This window comes from Triticum dicoccoides, chromosome 6A (assembly GCF_002162155.2).
Source record: "Triticum dicoccoides isolate Atlit2015 ecotype Zavitan chromosome 6A, WEW_v2.0, whole genome shotgun sequence".
Classification (NCBI taxonomy): domain Eukaryota; kingdom Viridiplantae; phylum Streptophyta; class Magnoliopsida; order Poales; family Poaceae; genus Triticum; species Triticum dicoccoides.
Genome location: NC_041390.1, coordinates 209,022,665 through 209,039,395, shown reverse-complemented (window position 1 = coordinate 209,039,395; position 16,731 = coordinate 209,022,665).

The window sequence follows — 16,731 nt, the reverse complement described above, 5'->3', positions numbered from 1 at the left end:
CATCTATAAAAGGGAGGAACTGAGTTAAAAACGGGTCATGCCAAAAAAGTTTAAAATAAGCAAAGTATAAAGTAAGATATATAAGTTTGAGCTTTATTGTCTCTTACTGTATATGCGTGGAGCCCCTAGTGCGGGGGTATATGGCTTCTAGGCCTGCATCAATGATGATTTTGCACCGAACTCGTCTATCCGCGTTCATGGTCTTGAATGACCTATTTCGAAGTTTTTTGGCCGGTGAGGCCATTTTTGCTGCGGGTTGTCAAAGCGGCCGCACAGCCCTTCGCTTGGGGAGGCGCACTTTAGTGCTTCCCCTTCAAGGAGATGATGCCTCGTGGACCGGGCATCTTAGGTGTAAGAGATGCATAATGCGGTATTGCGCTAAAGCGAGCGAAAGCTTCGCGTCCCAGTAGTGCTTGATAGCGACTTGAAAATGGGACGATATGGAAGGTCAGCTTTTCACGGCGGAGGTTATCGGCAGAGCCGAATGTGACTGTGAGCCGGAGAAAACCCATACAATGGGTGTCCGGACCAGGTATTACCCCTTGAAAGGAGGTTTTGCTGCGGTGGATTCTTGCTGGGTTTATCCCCATGTGCTGGATTGTGTCCTGATATATCAGGTTTAGTCCGCTGCCGCCGTCCATAAGGACGTTTGAAAACTGGAGTCCGCCAATTATTGGATCGAGTATCAAGGCAGTCCAGCCTACATTTTTGATATTCCTAGAATAATCTAGCTGATCGAAGATGATCGGTTTTGACAACCAGTGGCAGGACCCTTTGGGCCGTGTGGTGCGTACCTTTACGGGCGCCGCACGTTTTGTTATGTGAAGTGAGTTCACTGTTTTTACTTCTTGTGGGAAGTTCTTTTGTTTCCTAGTGCTCTGCTTTTGGGGTTCGTCCTCGTCTTCGCTTGGTGCGTCGAGCCCCTTGTGTTCGGCATTGAGTCTGCCGAATTGTTTGAAAACCCAACAGTCTCTGTGGGTATGGTTAGCAGGCTTCCCGGGAGTACTGTGTATCTGACATATCCTGTCCAGGATTTTATTCAGGTTGGATGGATCGTCCCTGTTATCTTGGGGGGCGATTTTTCCTGATTTTGTCATGAGCCTTTGAATCCGGCATTGACTGCCGTGCTCTTCGGACTTTTGTCCTTAGTCCAGCGACGGTCCTTGTTGCGTCGCGGTTTTCCGTTTCCATCCCTAGTTTTGGATGTACTTGGGTTGCTGGGGCTGCACCTTGCCAACCAGCTGTCCTCCCCTGCACAAAAGCGGGTCATGAGGCTTGTTAGTGCGGCCATTGTTCTTGGCTTTTCTTGGCCGAGGTGTCTGGCGAGCCATTCGTCTCGGATGTTATGCCTGAAAGCTGCTAAGGCTTCAGCGTCCGGACAGGCGACTATCTGATTCTTTTTAGTGAGGAATCTATTCCAGAACTGCCGAGCTGATTCTCCGGGTTGTTGAGTTATGTGACTAAGATCGCCTGCATCCGGAGGGCGGACATAGGTCCCTTGAAAGTTTGCTCGGAAAGCATCCTCGAGCTCTTCCCAGCTTCCAATTGTGTTTTCGGGAAGGCTTTTAAGCCAATGCCGGGTTGGCCCTTTAAGCTTAAGGGGTAGATATTTTATGGCGTGGAGATCATCTCCTCTAGCCATGTGTATGTGGAGGATATAATCCTCGATCCAGACTCCAGGGTCTGTTGTTCCATCATATGCCTCTATGTTTACGGGTTTGAATCCTTCTGGAAATTCATAGTCCAGGACCTCATCGGTGAAACATAGGGGGTGTGCGGCGCCCCTGTATTTGGGTGTGCCGGATTCTGATGATGGCTTCATAGCATTGCTTACGAGAGCTTGCTTTCTTGGCCCATAAATGGACCTGACTGGGCGTGATGCGAATCCTTAAGTGGGTCGCATGCCGATTTCGGTGCGGCGCCGCTTGCCGCTTTATGGGGTCGTCTATCCGACCGTGTGGCTTTTTCATTTTTTGAATGCGAGGGCTCTGGGGCCTCTTCGTCGAATTCAGGCAGTAGCTTTCTTTTCGGATAGCTTTTAGTGCGGCGACTGTCGCCGTACTTATCTGTGGTATCGATTACTTTACTCCATCTAATCCGGAGTGCGTCTTCCGCTGTTTTTAGCTTCCGCTTCTGCTTCTTTAGGCTTAGTGCAGTTGCGATGAGCCTCTCGTGGAGATTCTTCTTCTCTATAGGTTTATTCGGCGTGAGGTCGCCGTTTTCGCCGGAGGAGGGATGTTCGGTTTCTCTATCCGTGTTGCCCTGTTCGGACGGTTGCTTTGAGGCCTGCTCGTCATCTGCCGGCTCGTCCTGCTCTATGGCTGGGTTTTTGTTGAGGCGGGGCTTGGGTCGGCGTTTACGCCGATGCTTTGATTGCTTTTCGGGGGGTCGAACTCCCGTCCCTGTTGGAAATATGCCCTAGAGGTAATAATAAATTGGTTATTATTATATTTCCTTGTTCATGATAATCATTTATTATCCATGCTAGAATTGTATTGATAGGAAACTCAGATACATGTGTGGATACATAGACAACACCATGTCCCTAGTAAGCCTCTATTTGACTAGCTTGTTGATCAATAGATGGTTACGGTTTCCTGACCATGGACATTGGATGTCGTTGATAACGGGATCACATCATTAGGAGAATGATGTGATGGACAAGACCCAATCCTAAGCATAGCACTAGATCGTGTAGTTCGTATGCTAAAGCTTTTTAATGTCAAGTATCATTTCCTTAGACCATGAGATTGTGCAACTCCTGGATACCGTAGGAGTGCTTTGGGTGTGCCAAACATCACAACGTAACTGGGTGGCTATAAAGGTACACTACAGGTATCTCCGAAAGTGTCTGTTGGGTTGGCACGAATCGAGACTGGGATTTGTCACTCCGTGTGACGGAGAGGTATCTCTGGGCCCACTCGGTAGGACATCATCATAATGTGCACAATGTGATCAATGAGTTGATCACGGGATGATGTGTTATGGAACGAGTAAAGAGACTTGCCGGTAACGAGATTGAACAAGGTATCGGGATACCGACGATCGAATCTCGGGCAAGTATTGTACCGATAGACAAAGGGAATTGTATACGGGATTGATTAAGTCCTTGACATCGTGGTTCATCCGATGAGATCATCGTGGAACATGTGGGAGCCAACATGGGTATCCAGATCCCGCTGTTGGTTATTGACCGGAGAACGTCTCGGTCATGTCTGCATGGTTCCCGAACCCGTAGGGTCTACACACTTAAGGTTCGGTGACGCTAGGGTTATAGAGATATTAGTATGCGGTAACCCGAAAGTTGTTCGGAGTCCCGGATGAGATCCCGGACGTCAAGAGGAGTTCCAGAATGGTCCGGAGGTAAAAGAATTGTATATAGGAAGTGCTATTTCGGCTATCGGGACAAGTTTCGAGGTCACCGGTATTGTACCGGGACCACCGGAAGGGTCCCTGGGGTCCATCGGGTGGGGCCACCTGCCCCGGAGGGCCACATGGGCTGTAGGGGGTGCGCCTTGGCCTATATGGGCCAAGGGAACCAGCCCCTAGAGGCCCATGCGCCAAAGGGACAAGAGGAGGGGAGAGTCCTAAAGGGGGAAGGCACCTCCGAGGTGCCTTGGGGAGGATGGACTCCTCCCCCCCTTGGCCGCACCCTTCCTTGGAGGAAGGGGCAAGGCTGCGCCCTCCTCCTCTCCCTTGGCCCTATATATAGTGGGGGGAAGGGAGGGCAACCATACCCAAGCCCTGGCGCCTCCCTCTCCCTCCCATGACACATCTCCCTCCTCCCACAGCGCTTGGCGAAGCCCTGTTGGAATCCCGCTACTTCCACCACCACGCCGTCGTGTTGTTGGATCTCCATCAACCTCTCCTTCCCCCTTGCTGGATCAAGAAGGAGGAGACATCGCTGCTCCGTACGTGTGTTGAACGCGGAGGTGCCGTCCGTTCGGCGCTAGGATCATTGGTGATTTGGATCACGACGAGTACGACTCCATCAACCCCGTTCTCTTGAATGCTTCCGCGCGCGATCTACAAGGGTATGTAGATCCACTCCTCCCTCGTTGCTAGATGACTCCATAGATTGATCTTGGTGACACGTAGGAAAATTTTGAATTATTGCTATGTTCCCCAACAGTGGTATCAGAGCTAGGTCTATTGCGTAGATTCTATGCACGAGTAGAACACAAAGTAGTTGTGGGTGTTGATATTGTTCAATATGCTTACCGTTACTAGTCCAATCTTGTTTTCGACGGCATCGTGGGATGAAGCGGCCCGGACCAACCTTACACGTACGCTTACGTGAGACCGGTTCCACCGACTGACATGCACTAGTTGCATAATGTGGCTGGCGGGTGTCTGTCTCTCCCACTTTAGTCGGAACGGATTCGATGAAAAGGGTCCTTATGAAGGGTAAATAGCAATTGGCATATCACGTTGTGGTTTTGCGTAGGTAAGAAACGTTCTTGCTAGAAACCCATAGCAGCCACGTAAAACATGCAAACAACAATTAGAGGACGTCTAACTTGTTTTTGCAGGGTATGCTATGTGATGTGATATGGCCAAAAGGATGTGATGAATGATATATGTGATGTATGAGATTGATCATGTTCCTGTAATAGGAATCACGACTTGCATGTCGATGAGTATGACAACCGGCAGGAGCCATAGGAGTTGTCTTAATTTATTTATGACCTGCGTGTCAACATAAATGTCATGTAATTACTTTACTTTATTGCTAACCGTTAGCTGTAGTAGTAGAAGTAATAGTTGGCGAGATAACTTCATGGAGACACAATGATGGAGATCATGATGATGGAGATCATGGTGTCATGCCAGTGACGATGATGATCATGGAGCCCCGAAGATGGAGATCAAAAGGAGCAATATGATATTGGCCATATCATGTCACTATTTGATTGCATGTGATGTTTATCATGTTTATACATCTTACTTGCTTAGAACGACGGTAGTAAATAAGATTATCCCTCGTTAAAATTTCAAGAAAGTGTTCCCCCTAACTGTGCACCGTTGCGACAGTTCGTGTTTCGAAGCACCACGTGATGATCGGGTGTTAGATTCTAACGTTCACATACAACGGGTGTAAGACAGATTTACACACGCGAAACACTTAGGTTGACTTGACGAGCCTAGCATGTGTACAGACATGGCCTCGGAACACAGAAGACCGAAAGGTCGAGCATGAGTCATATGGTAGATACGATCAACATGAAGATGTTCACCGATGTTGACTAGTCCGTCTCACGTGATGATCGGACACGGCCTAGTTGACTCGGATCATGTAATCACTTAGATGACTAGAGGGATGTCTATCTGAGTGGGAGTTCATAAGATGAACTTAATTATCCTGAACATAGTCAAAAGGTCTTCGCAAATTATGTCGTAGCTCGCGCTTCAGTTCTACTCTTTAGTTATGTTCCTAGAGAAAATTTAGTTGAAAGTTGATAGTAGCAATTATGCGGACTAGGTCCGTAAACTGAGGATTGTCCTCATTGCTTCATAGAAGGCTTATGTCCTTAATGCACCACTCAGTGTGCTGAACCTCGAACGTTGTCTATGGATGTTGCGAACATCTGACATACACATTTTGATAACTACGTGATAGTTCAGTTAAACGGTTTAGAATTGAGGCACCAAAGACGGTTTTAAAACGTCACGAAACATATGAGATGTTTCGAGGGCTGAAATTGGGATTTCAGGCTCGTGCCCACGTCAAGAGGTATAAGACCTCCGACGATTTTCTTAGCCTGCAAACTAAGGGAGAAAAGCTCAATTGTTGAGCTTGTGCTCAGATTGTCTGAGTACAACAATCATTTGAATCGAGTGGGAGCTGATCTTCCAGATAAGATAGTGATGTTTCTCCAAAGTCATTACCACCAAGTTGCTAGAGCTTCGTGATGAACTATAATATATCAAGGACATATATGATGATCCTTGAGATATTCGCGATGTTTGACACCAAAGTATAAATCAAGAAGGAGCATCAATTGTTGATGGTTGGTGAAACCACTAGTTTCAAGAAGGGCAAGGGCAAGAAGGGATACTTCATGAAACGGCAATTCAGCTGCTGCTCTAGTGAAGAAACCCAAGGTTGAACCCAAACCCGAGACTAAGTGCTTCTGTAATAAGGGGAACAGCCGCTGGAGCAGAATTACCCTAGATACTTGGTAGATTAGAAGGCTGTCAAGGTCGATAGAAGTATATTGGATATACATTGTGTTGATGTGTACTTTACTAGTACTCCTAGTAGCACCAGGGTATTAGATACCGGTTCGGTTGCTAAGTGTTAGTAACTCGAAATAAAAGCTACGGAATAAACGGAGACTAGCTAAAGGTGAGATGACGATATGTGTTGGAAGTATTTCCAAGGTTGATCAAATATCGTACGCTCCCTCTACCATCGAGATTGGTATTAAAACCTAAATAATTGTTATTTGGTGTTTGCGTTGAGCATAGACATGACTGGATTATGTCTATCGCAATACGGTTATTCATTTAAGGAGAATAATGGTTACTCTGTTTATTTGAATAATACCTTCAATGGTCTTGCACCTAAAATGAATGGTTCATTGAATCTCGATCATAGTGATACACATGTTCATGCCAAAAGATATAAGATAGTAATGATAGTACCACCTACTTGTGGCACTGCCACGTAAGTCATATCGGTATAAAACGCATGAAGAAGCTCCATGTTGAGGGATCTTTGGGCTCACTCGTTTTTGAAAAGTTTGAGGCATGCGGACCATGTCTATTGGTGTATATGCATGAAGAAACTCCATGCAAATGGAGCGTTTGGACTCACTTGATTTTGAATCACTTGAGACATGCAAATCATACCACATGGGCAAGATGACTGAAAGCCTCGGTTTCAGTAAAATGGAACTAGAAAGCAACTTGTTGGAAGTAATACATTTTGATGTGTGCAGTCCAATGAGTGTTGAGGCATGTAGTGGATATCGTTATGTTCTTACTTCACAAATGATTTGATTAGATGTTGAGTATATTTACTTGATAAATCACGAGTCTAAATTATTGAAAGGTTCAAGTAATTTCAGGGTGAAGTTGAAAGATCGTCGTGACAAGAGGATAAAATATCTATGATATGATCATAGAGATGAATATCTGAATTATGAGTTTGGCACAGAATTAAGACATTGTGGAAATTGTTTCACAACTAATACAGCTTGGAACACCATAGTGTGATGGTGTGTCCGAACATCATAACTACACCCTATTGGATATGATGCATACCATGATGTCTCTTATCAAATTACCACGATAGTTTATGGGTTAGGCATTAGAGACAACCACATTCACTTTAAATAGGGCACCACGTAATTCCGATGAGATGACACCGTATGAACTATAGTTTAGAGAAACCTAAGCTGTCATTTTTTAAAAGTTTGGGGCTGCGACGCTTATGTGAAAAAGTTTTAGGTCGATAAGCTCGAACCCAAAGCGGATAAATACATCTTCATAGGACACCCAAAACATTTGGGTATACCTCTTGTCTCAGATTCGAAAGCAATAAGGGATTGTTTCTAGAATCGGGTCCTTTCTCGAGGAAAAGTTTCTCTCGAAAGAATTGAGTGGGAGGATGGTGGAGACTTGATGAGGTTATTGAACCATCACTTCAACTAGTGTATAGCAGGGCACAAAGAGTTGTTCCTGTGGCACCTACACCAATTGAAGTGGAAGCTTATGATATTGATCATGAGACTTCGAATCAAGTCACTCCCAAACCTCGTGGGATGACAAGGATGCGTACTACTTCAGAGTGGTACGTAATCCTGTCTTGGAAGTCATGTTGCTAGACAACAATGAACCTACGAGCTATGGAGAAGCGATGGTGGGCCCGGATTCCGATAAATGGCTCGAGGCCATAAAATCCAAGAGAGGATCCATGTATGGAAACAAAGTGTAGACTTTGACAGAACAGCTCGATGGTCGTGAGGCTGTTGAGTACAGATGGATTTTAAAAGGAAGACGGACAATGATGGTATGTATCACCATTAAGAAAGCTCGACTTGTCGTTAAGATGTTTCCCGACAAGTTCAAGGAGTTGACTACGATGAGACTTTCTCACATGTAGCGATGCTAAAATTCTGTTGGAATTATATTAGCGATTACTGCATTATTTATGAAATCTTGCAGATAGGATGTCAAAACATTGTTTTCTCAATGATTTTCTTGAGGAAAGGTTGTATGTGATACAACCGGAAGGTTTTTTCAATCCTGAAAGATGCTAATAAGTATGCAAAGCTCCAGCAATCCTTCTAAGGACTAGAGTAAGCATCTCGGAGTTGGAATGTATGCTTTGATGAGATGATCAAAGATTTTGGGTGTATACAAAGTTTATGAGAAACTTGTATTTCCAAAGAAGTGAGTGGGAGCACTATAAAATTTCCGATGAGTATGTGTTGTTAACATGTTGTTGATCGGAAATGATGTAGAATTTCTAGAAAGCATGCAGAGTTATTTGAAAAGTGTTTTTCAATGGAAAGCCTGGATTAAGCTACTTGAACATTGAGCATCAAGATCTATAAGGATAGATCAAAATGCTTAATGGTACTTTCAAATGAGCACATACCTTGACATGGTCTTGAAGGTGTTCAAGATGGATCAGTCAAAGGAGTTCTTGCCTGAGTTGTAAGGTATGAAGTTAAGACTTAAAGCTCGACCACGGCAGAAGAAAGAGGAAGGACGAAGGTCGTCCCCTATGCTTTTGTCATAAGCTCTACAGTATGATATGCTGTGTACCGCACCTGAAGTGTGCCTTGCCATGAGTCAGTCAAGGGGTACAAGAGTGATCCAAGAATGGATCACAAGACAACAGTCAAAGTTATCCTTAGTAACTAGTGGACTAAGGAATTTTCTCGATTATGGAGGTGGTAAAAGAGTTCGTCGTAAAGGGTTAGGCCGATGCAAACTTTGACACTAATCCAGATTATTCTGAGTAGTAAACTGGATTCGTATAGTAGAACAGTTATTTGGAATAGATCCAAATGTAGCGTAGTAGTTGCATCTACAAGATGACATAGAGATTTGCGAAGTACATACGGATCTGAATGTAGCAGACCCATTGACTAAAACCTCTCTCACAAGAAACATGATCAAACCCAGAACTCATTGAGTGTTAATCACATAGTGATGTGAACTAGATTATTGACTCTAGTAAACTCTTTGGATGTTGGTTACATGGCGATGTGACCTGTGAGTATTGATCACATGGCGATGTGAACTAGATTATTGACTCTAGTGCAAGTGGGAGACTATTGGAAATATGCCCTAGAGGCAATAATAAATTGGTTATTATTATATTTCCTTGTTCATGATAATCGTTTATTATCCATGCTAGAATTGTATTGATAGGAAACTCAGATACATGTGTGGATACATAGACAACACCATGTCCCTAGTAAGCCTCTAGTTGACTAGCTCGTTGATCAATAGATGGTTACGGTTTCCTGACCATGGACATTGGATGTCGTTGATAACGGGATCACATCATTAGGAGAATGATGTGATGGACAAGACCCAATCCTAAGCATAGCACTAGATCGTGTAGTTCGTATGCTAAAGCTTTTTAATGTCAAGTATCATTTCCTTAGACCATGAGATTGTGCAACTCCCGGATACTGTAGGAGTGCTTTGGGTGTGCCAAACGTCACAACGTAACTGGGTGGCTATAAAGGTACACTACAGGTATCTCCGAAAGTGTCTGTTGGGTTGGCACGAATCGAGACTGGGATTTGTCACTCCGTGTGACGGAGAGGTATCTCTGGGCCCACTCGGTAGGACATCATCATAATGTGCACAATTTGATCAAGGAGTTGATCACGGGATGATGTGTTACGGAACGAGTAAAGAGACTTGCCAGTAACGAGATTGAACAAGGTATCGGGATACCGACGATCGAATCTCGGGCAAGTATTGTACCGATAGACAAAGGGAATTGTATACGGGATTGATTAAGTCCTTGACATCGTGGTTCATCCGATGAGATCATCGTGGAACATGTGGGAGCCAACATGGGTATCCAGATCCCGCTGTTGGTTATTGACCGGAAAACGTCTCGGTCATGTCTACATGGTTCCCGAACCCGTAGGGTCTACACACTTAAGGTTCGGTGACGCTAGGGTTATAGAGATATTAGTATGCGGTAACCCGAAAGTTGTTTGGAGTCCCGGATGAGATCCCGAACGTCACGAGGAGTTCCGGAATGGTCCGAAGGTAAAATAATTATATATAGGAAGTGCTATTTCGGCTATCGGGACAAGTTTTGGGGTCACCGGTATTGTACCGGGACCACCGGAAGGGTCCCGGGGGTCCACCGGGTGGGGCCACCTGCCCCGGAGGGCCACATGGGCTGTAGGGGGTGCGCCTTGGACTATATGGGCCAAGGGAACCAGCCCTTAGAGGCCCATGCGCCAAAGGGACAAGAGGAGGGGAGAGTCCTAAAGGGGGAAGGCACCTCCGAGGTGCCTTGGGGAGGATGGACTCCTCCCCCCCTTGGCCGCACCCTTCCTTGGAGGAAGGGGCAAGGCTGCGCCCTCCTCCTCTCCCTTGGCCCTATATATAGTGGGGTGAAGAGAGGGCAACCATACCCAAGCCCTGGCGCCTCCCTCTCCCTCCCATGACACATCTCCCTCCTCCCACAGCGCTTGGCGAAGCCCTGTTGGAATCCCGCTACTTCCACCACCACGCCGTCGTGTTGTTGGATCTCCATCAACCTCTCCTTCCCCCTTGCTGGATCAAGAAGGAGGAGACGTCGCTGCTCCGTACGTGTGTTGAACGTGGAGGTGCCGTCCGTTCAGCGCTAGGATCATCGGTGATTTGGATCACGACGAGTACGACTCCATCAACCCCGTTCTCTTGAATGCTTCCGCGCGCGATCTACAAGGGTATGTAGATCCACTCCTCCCTCGTTGCTAGATGACTCCATAGATTGATCTTGGTGACACGTAGGAAAATTTTGAATTATTGCTACGTTCCCCAACAGTCCCATCCCCTTTTTCCTCGTTGTCGCTTCCTTTAGGGGTATCCACCATGTATACATCGTGAGATGAGGTGGCTGTCCAATGCCCTATGGGCGTTGGTTCGTCGGTATCTCCTGCATCGTCATCCATGCTATCGATGTCTCCGGAGTCGAAGTTGAGCACGTCGTTTAAATTGTCGACAGTGGCTACCAAGTGGGTGGTTGGTGGGCTTTGAATTTCTCCATCGTCCGTATCCCATCCTCGCTGACCGTAGTTCGGCCAGGGCTCTTCTAATAAGGAGAGAGATTTGAGAGAGTTCAGGATATCTCCACAGGGCGTGTGCTGAAAGATGTCTGCGGCGGTGAACTCCATTGTCGGCGCCCAATCGGATTCGATTGGCAGGGTCACGGGGGGTTCGGAGTCCGGGGAGGAGTCCGGATCCTCAGAGTCACGGGTCGTGCAGAGTGCGGGGCTAGCGTTCGGCTCGATAGTTTTTGGGATCGCAGCCCCTGAGGTGACGTCCAACCGTTCATCCTCGATTGGCGCAATAGGCTCCGAGTTAGGGGTCGGAACCGATGCGTGTGCGGCATCCAGGACACTGTCCGGGGGCAGAGCCGGATCATGCCCCTCGAGATAGTGTGGCGCGCTTGGCCGTGGCTCGAGCCCGTCGAAGATCAAGTCTCCGCGGATGTCGGTCGTGTAGTTTAAGCTTCCAAACCTGACTTGATGGCCAGAGGCGTAGCTTTCGATCTGCTCCAGGTGGCCGAGCGAATTGGCCCGCAGAGCGAAGCCGCTGAAGACGAAGATTTGTCCAGGGAGAGAAATCTCACCCTGGACCGTATCATTGTTGATGATCAAAGGAGCCATCGGGCCTAAAGGCGACGACACAGAGGAACTCTCAATGAAAGCACCAATGTCGGTGTCAAAACCGGCGGATCTCGGGTAGGGGGTCCCGAACTGTGCGTCTAGGCCGGATGGTAACAGGAGGCAGGAAACACTTTGTTTTACCCAGGTTCGGGCCCTCTTGATGGAGGTAATACCCTACTCCTGCTTGATTAATATTGATGATATGGGTAGTACAAGAGTAGATCTACCACGAGATCAAGGAGGCTAAACCCTAGAAGCTAGCCTATGGTATGATTGTTGTGTATGGAGTTGATTGCCTACGGACTACAACCCTCCGGTTTATATAGACACCGGATAGGGTTAGGGTTACATAAAGTCGGTTACAATGGTAGGAGATCTTGAATATCTGCATCGCCAAGCTTGCCTTCCACGCCAAGGAAAGTCCCATCCGGACACGGGACGAAGTCTTCAATCTTGTATCTTCATAGTCCAGGAGTCCGGCTGAAGGTATAGTCCGGCTACCCGAACACCCCCTAATCCAGGACTCCCTCAATCGGGGATCTGTGTAGCATTTGGGGTAGTCTTCTTTTATTTTGGTTCCGTAGATGGACCTTGATTGTATCTGGATGATGTAATGCTTTATTCATGTAATTGTGTGAAGTGGCGATTGTAAGCCAACTATGTATCTCTTTCCCTTATGTATTACATGGGTTGTGTGAAGATTACCTCACTTGCGACATTGCTTTCAATGCGGTTATGCCTCTAAGTCGTGCTTCGACACGTGGGAGATATAGCCGCATCGAGGGCGTTACAATAAGACATGCAAGGGGAAGACATCTATGTTAGAATATGAAGGGTTACAAACTAGGTCTTTGCAAAAGATCCAAACGCCAGGAGATAATAAACCAACTCCAGTTTTCATAGATACTGCTCCAGCACAGAGAAACCCAACTCCCACTAATAATAAGCAGATTCCAGTGGCCAAAGAACTAGTCCACTCGAGTCTAGCAAAAATATGTCAACTCCATTCTAAGAAGCGTGTGTGTATCCTCGCATCATGAAATTTTATAGAATTTTGATTATATTTTCTACATGTTTCTTACACATCTCTCTTTTAGAAAATAAGGTTAAACAATAGAAGACTTCCTCCATTGGGATCGTATTCGAGGAAAATATCTTGCGGGACTTCTCTGTGCTCCAATGCTGATGTAAGTACCGGTTGTATATCACTATATTTTTTACATCAACATGTATTTTGTTAACCTGCGTGAATCCAACCTTTATCTGATCTAAAATTAGTTGTAGCAAAATGTTAAAGGCGCCAATGTTGATTTTTGTAAGGAAAACTGTGTGGTAGTTTTGCATACTAAGCTGCATGAGTGTACTATCTCATATCATGCATATTACTGAATTGTAGTGCTGCTCTGGTTGCCCAGTCATTCATTTTGTCAATGTTGCTTTTGTATTACCTTACCTGGTTGATGATAGTTGTGCCATATTGTGTTAATTTGGTGTAGGCTAGTTGCCCAAATGTTCGTTGTGTCAATGTTGCTTTCCTACTATTTGACCTGGCCAATGATAGCAATGCTAGTGTGTTAATTTGGTGCAGGCTGCCAAAGATAAGAAGAAAAACTCTGAAAACAGCAAGGCAACCCCATTGTTTCTTTCCAATAAATCTAGGCCAGGTAATATGGCAATAAATCGTGATTAATCTGTTTGGTTCCCCCCCTAATTTATGTTATGATGTAGTGGTCGAGACACTCTCCACTATCAATAATACAAGCCTGCCAAATCGCCAACTGAATCTGTTCAGTTTCCTTTTTCTCGAATGCAATGGAAAAAATTTATGTTTGTGAACCAATTAATGGCTGAAGCAATGATGGAAATGGTGGAGGAATCAAAGGTGCACATTCGTGCGCAACAACAACTGATCAATGTTTTTAGTGACAGTGTAGCAAAGCAGCAAGAACTTGCCCACATGCTTATGGGCGCCATCCGCGCTGAGTTGCAGATTGTGACGTTGTTGATCGTTAGGTTCTGTTCATTTATTTGCACTGGCATCAATCTTTGATTATCCAGTGGATGTAATTTCCTGTAATATATGCTGGATGTGCAACATTTTTTCCTGTATGTCGTACCTTTGCTTGATCGGTTTTGGTCCTGTGCATAATTGCTTGTCGTAATTGGCTCAAATTATATAATTGGGCCTAAAGACATGTACGAAATTTAGTGGGCCCATTAAGTTAATGGGCCGTTACCAGGCCGAAAGTAATGGTCGACCCTCTTACCTCCTGGTTCGTTAATGGGCCGACATCAAAGCGGGCGACAGGTGGGCCCATTTGATTTCACGGGCCGATAAAAGGTCGTTACTAAGGTCAGGCTACATATGGCCCAACTATACTGTGGGCGTTTAGCAGGCCGAAAGAGACAGCGGGCTTGTACTTGACCATGAAGAGCATGGGTCGCTAAGAGGCCGAAAGTCAGGTCATACAGTAAATGGCTAACTGTGATGTGGGCCTTTAGCAGGCCGAAAGAGAGACCGCGCTGGTATTGAACCATGAAGAGCATGGGCCGTTAACAGGCCAAAACTCAGGTCCGACTACAAATCGCCCAACTCATTTATGGGCCGTCAACAGGCTGAAAGACACACTGGGCCAGGAATTGGCCCAACACTTAAATGGGTCGCTAAAAGGCCCAAACTAAGTTCGGACTACAAATGGCCCAACTCATTTATGGACCGTCAATAGGCTGAAAGACACAAAGGGCCTTAAATTGGCCCAACACTTAAATGGGTCGCTAAAATGCCGAAAGATGTACATCCTGAAAATTAGACAATCCATTGAATGGGCCATTAATAGTCCAAAATCACATCGGGCCGATATTGAGCCCAAATTTATAGCGGGTTGTTAATGGGCTCGGACTGATGATGGGTCGCAATGGTGTCAAATCTTTAACATGCCGTTGACCGGCCGAATTGGCACATCTCGTATGGGCCATGGGCTTAAATGGACCTGACACAAGTAGGCCTTATATGGCCCGGCCTGCTAATTTTTACTGGGGCGGCTGTTTTCCCCGGAATGGGCCACTGTTGGGTCATGCCACGTGTCGACCTATCATAGGTGCCTCCTGTCCAAAGAGTGGATGACATCTGTCCCAACAGTGAGCCAACACGTGTTTCCTCCGGCCAATGAGAATTTTACACATGGAAAATCCCCATTTGTCCGGGCTATTAACAGGTTATCATATCCGAAACCAGACCCGATAGCTTAACGGCGACCCGTTACGGTGGATGCCACGTGTTGGTCACCCTTGACGAAAGCACTTTCATGATGCGCCATTTATCATCATGGAAGTGGACACTTCCGTGATGATAATTTTGGTAATGTCATGGAACACTTCTACGACAACACAGGTATGACAATCTTGATTCTTTCATAAATTTGTCATGGATGTACATGCATGACAGAAAACGTGACCTACTATGACAAACACGTATCATCATGAAAGTGTATTTTTTGTAGTGAGTGTGGGTCGTCGTGCGATCGAAAGAGTGAGACGGGTTGGAGAGAGTGACCTAGATAGACAATGTGCATGAGAAAGTATACAATATGAATATGTCGATTTGGGCTCAAACATGGAGATATATCGTTTGTGTCCAAGAAAGAGCGAGGTTAATCGAGACATACAGAGAGAGAGAGAGAGAGAGAGGGAGAGAGGGAGGGAGCGAGAGAGATTGAGCAAGCGTAGCCCGCCATGAGGTCGAAAGAGTGGGGGCGACTTGGATGGACTGACCTAGATAGACAATCTGCATGAGAGAGTATAGAGTGTGTCGATCGAGGCCTGAACAGGGAGATATATCATTTGTATGTGAAAGAAAACGAGGTTAATTGAGACTGAGATAAAGAGAGCGAGATTGAGAGAGTGTGTCCCGCCATGCGGAAGAAAGAGTGAGACAGTCTCGAGGTAGTGACCTAGATAGACAACATGCGTGTGTGTGCATGAGAGGTTGGGGGGCTAGATAGGCAATGCATGTATCTAGCGAGAGAGGGTGGGAGGGAAAGAGAGAGAGAGAGGGAAAGCTCGGCATGGGGTGCAATGGCGGGTGTGTGAGGTAAATACATTTGGTAACAAAGTGGAAAAAGGAGGGTTGTGTAGTTGAGAGAGTTAGAGATCGAAACATGGAGAGAAAGAATGAACGTGTGTCAGAAACCGATAACTTCCTAAGGTGGTTAGGAGATGAAGATTGACTGATACAGGAAGTATGTAGCGTGTGTGCCGAGGGGGGCGCTGAAAACAACATTTGAATGTAGATAGTACGAGACTTAATATTGATGTTTCAATTCCATGTACATTGTAAGATTTGAACTAAGGACCATGCATATGGGTAATTATTTCGAATTCGTGCCATATTAGGTTTGGAAAAGTTGACATTGACTCGATTGTTGTGCTATTTTGTAGGTCATATGTTTGAATCCACCCAAAGTTTTCTCACTACCATGGTGTTCATCATATACATATGAATATGCATTAAAAAGTAGTGTGGATACCGTGAAATGCGAAATCCACATTAGAATTGGAGACTGCTATGTGACACACACTCTAATTCAAATAACTAATTATGTGACACACACTCTAATCCACGTTAGCGTGGATACCGTTTCAATTTTTTTTCAAATAACTCCTCATTAATTAATTTATAGTATCTCGTTTCGAATGACTAATTCTTTGCAAGGAAAACACGGGCATGGTAATACATACAAATTCGTTTGCAAATGAAAGAAGATTCGTTTGCATTCACAAATGTAGGGGCACCAGGCAGACCAGGGTCGTGTCATGGTGGTCGCGTGTGCTGTACGGACGCTTAGCACCCACCCAGCCACCCACCCCC